Consider the following 3,933-nt stretch of genomic DNA (forward strand, 5'->3'; position numbering starts at 1 on the left):
GTAACCATCTTCTCGGGGTTGATTGTGAAATTCCAATTCCATAGCCGTCCTCCTTAATTGCTAATCTATAGATACAAGTATATTTCATCTCACAGCTGTACGGGAGTGGCACCGATAGAGATTCCGTATCGTATCGTATCGTGTAAAAGCTTATATTATGGTTTAAAAGCCTTTAAAATGCTCTGTGAAACGGTCGTGCATACATGCAATTTTTCAAAGTTCCATAAACAGCATTCAATGTTAATTTGACAGTATTGAGTATATAATCAGTATTTCAAATGGTTTAAAGCTAGATATTTCATATCGGTAATTGCGACATGATATATAATATGCAATAATATGCATTATATGCAATAAATCATAAATTCAAAATTTAAGGCAAACTACATAAGATGTAGTTTATAGCAGTGACAGCGAATTGTTATTATTCGGAAACAAGTATTACGTGAACTCATAATCAATAGATAGTTCGAAGATGACGTCACTCAGGCCTTTGTTATTGTTTTTGCCATCCGCGTTTGTGAGTTGTTCTCACTAAACTATATTAACCGGACTATAAAAGTTCATGGTTACACAGAGTTTGTGTGTTGGTCCGTTATACTTCCGGATGGCAATGTTGTGAACTCCTTGGCCAAGCGCATTCTATCTATAGCCAGAACTTACGTGTCAGCACGAGATTTTTTGGAAATACGATGAATTCACCTCATACTTTGTGGTGCGTAACTTGTTTTCATTTTTTACAGTGTAAAATCTCGAATTTTATGACAGCGGATTTAAAGTAGTTTTTTTTTATAGGTCTTAAAGAAGAAAACTTTTTTTTGATATGGCATCATAACAGTCCAAAATCTATATTCAGTTAAGACAAATTGATTCAAATGTTGACACAAATTTTTACAACTTTTGATAGAGGCACAGCTGAGAAAAACTAGAAAAACACGCGACATTAATACAAAATCTGACTATTGCTCCTCCTTCACTATCCTAAATCTTGAACTTTTTTTGGGTTCTTTTATGCGCATTGAATCTACAATCTTTTTTTTTTTTTTTTTAACTTTCTTACATCGCTTATTTCGTTGTTTAAACTGGCATTGGAATGAAATTAAAATGTAGAATAAACTACCACTGTTTTGTGCTTAAAACAATCCCATAATATATGTTTTATCTTTTTCTCTATGGCTTGTAAGCACATCTTCTACCCCAACTGTTTTGACCATCCCACCATGGAATTGGGACCGCAGATCGATCAACAGATTAAACAGTTTAACGTTGAACGTTGAATTGTACTGTAGTGGAGTAAACTACAAAACCATGCTCCTCGTTTTGCTTCGTTTTGTTTTTGTTTGTTTTTTCATTCACTGCTTCAAAAATTAGTGGAAAGCGTTTAATAACTAGAAATATGTAAAAGAAAGCAATGCATGGTTGGACTATGTTATGATCTGCCGTAATGTGGTAAAACAATTACAAACGTTTACATACTTCAAATTTCGATTACGAATATCCTCAACTTTATACAAAGTCTCAAACCCGAGACACTAAAGAAGTCACAGGTTTGCGACTCTTTGGCAATTTGAGAGTCATCTTATTTGATCGATATTTGACCTAAAGTATTCTAGCCAAGAACGAAAAAAAAAATGGTGTTTTGTGAGAGTGCGGCAATGCTGTACTGGATCCCCACCCTATGATGCCATGCCCAATACTTCATGAGAATTGTACTTGAGACGCCAGATGTGATCAAGCGAACGCAAGTAATCGGTCATGTTTGCCCCCGTGTCCACACTGAAGGAGCATCTACATTTATCTTCAACACCCGTTCCTATTAGGCTACACCATAAATAACACAGGACTAGATACGACAACAGGTAGGAAAACGTCATCAAAAGTGGCTACTGAGAGGTCGAGCGCCGCCATTTTCTTTTTTTATGCAACCAAGGACGCTGTGCGATTTTATGTCTATATGAATGACTTTGACTGAGCTCGATTAACCTTGATTTGTGGAAGGAAAATAGAAAAAAAGGTCAGGTTTATGATGATAACCCAATTTAGACACGTTAAACTACACTTTTACTTGTACATTTTAGACTTGGCTCCCATGATCGGGTTTATATTAATAACTTTTAAAAATATTGTGAATAATTTATAACTCCCTTATTTGTGGGGCGATTTTGTCATTCGTCGTATCAATTTTATTGTAATAAAGAGATAGGAACTTCAGAGGTTTTTTTTTTTTTTTTCTGATGCGAAATTATTACTTTGTAATTTTAGCACTAAGAAAAGTAGTTGGTAAATAAATTTGTTACACCTCTTTGATCTACCGCCACCGTCCATTCGTGTAGAATTGTGAATCAAGCGTCTCAAAGTCTTCGACCAATCACAGGCTATCTATCCAGCTGGCCGAAACGAAGACGCTTCTCACCGTGGATGTATTACGCTCTTATTACGCAAGGAATATAACACCTTTTTGAGTAGGCCTAAAAGCTAAAATCTAAAAGTAAAAAATATAATTCTGAGGAATTTGAAAGACACATTGTTGAAATCAGCTTAAAAAAAAGAAGAACATTGGTCCTTATTTCAGAAAAATCGGTTGAAATCCAACTGTTTTACGAATAAATTTGATTTTAAACATTGCTTTTGTTTATTTTAGCTTTTTTTAGCAACTTTTTTATTTATCGGCCGATTGTCTTGGGTTTTATATCATTCTTTATATCTCAATGAGACGTGATCAGTGATATACTTTGTTTGTTTTCAAATGTAACTAAAACATTATTTGGCTTTTTTACCTATCAACTTTGCCTGGATAATATATTCAGCAACGGGGTGATTGTGACGCAACTATGCCATGAGCGTCTTCAAGTGTTTCAACGATGATTCAGTTCATTTGTTGACGGCTGTTGACACGTGAGCTGTCAGAACGATCAATCGTTGAAGGGTCAAGATTCTCAATAGCCAATCGTTCTTCGATAAAAAAAAATTAAGAACTCACGAGAACAAAAGTTTGAAAGTTGGTGATGGACGGACCTATGAAATCGCTTCTGGGCGGAGTTTAGCCATGAGTGACCGTAGAAAACGAAAAGGCGACTGCAGACATCAAAGGGTAGGCTTATATCATCAAAGGATGTCTACATGATTGCCATGGCCATATAGGGAACTCATTATCTACTCCCCCATAAAGAATCTGAACACGAGAGGATTAAATACGATGGCGGCGATTAGCCACTAAAAGGTGGCTGTTGTCAGGTCTGCTCCTAGTAGTCTGTGGGCTACACATAGTAAGCAATAAAGTCAGAAATCATCCAGAGGCGAGAAGCGAGACATTTGAGCGATGCTCGTTGTTACGTTAATGTTGAGATTCAAGCAAAAACAATGCGAGCTATGAATTTACAAGGGTAGTCTTTATTATAAAGGGGTCTGACAATTCAAATGACCAGGAATAAGACACCTTCATGTAACGGAACGGGTACCGTTTCGGGTTGAGTCAACAAATTATAAGCGCCACAAAATTAAAAGAAATAAAACAAACAAGCGCCAAAACCGTCAAGCACCACTAAAGTAAAACAAGCTAAACAAACCAGCGCCACAAAACTAAGTCACACAAACACAAACAAAACAAACAAGCGCCATAAAACTAAAACACAAGCAAAGCAAATAAGTTGCACAAAATTAAAACATAAACAAAATCCAAGCCGATGCCACGAACCTAAAACAAGCAAAACAATAAGCTGCACAAACAAATATATAAAACAAAGTGCCACGAGTCTAAAACACAAACAAAACAAACAAGATATGAAGTGAATAGAAAAGTGCCAGAAGACAATAGAGAATAAAAAATTTTTTGCGGCGGTGGTGGGGTTTGAACCTGCGACCTTATTGGTACGACAACTCCGCCTGGCAGGTGAGAGCGTGGCTCTACCGTGTGAGCTATCCACGAACACAAAA

General features: G+C 36.4%; 1 protein-coding gene across 1 annotated transcript in view; it reads left to right on the forward strand.

The window, feature by feature from the left end:
• Positions 1 to 2,342: 2,342 nt before the first annotated feature.
• LOC144966757 (uncharacterized) overlaps positions 2,343 to 3,933 on the forward strand; it is a 6,481-nt gene continuing 4,890 nt past the window's right edge. The window contains exon 1 of the mRNA XM_078903531.1: positions 2,343 to 3,933. This exon is cut by the window's right edge and continues 1,009 nt beyond it. The gene's annotated coding sequence lies outside the window, so the exon portion shown is untranslated.

The sequence above is a fragment of the Berghia stephanieae genome, chromosome 2 (genome assembly GCF_034508935.2).
Source record: "Berghia stephanieae isolate SIO BIC M18660-M18661 chromosome 2, UCSD_Bste_1.3, whole genome shotgun sequence".
Lineage (NCBI taxonomy): Eukaryota > Metazoa > Mollusca > Gastropoda > Nudibranchia > Aeolidiidae > Berghia > Berghia stephanieae.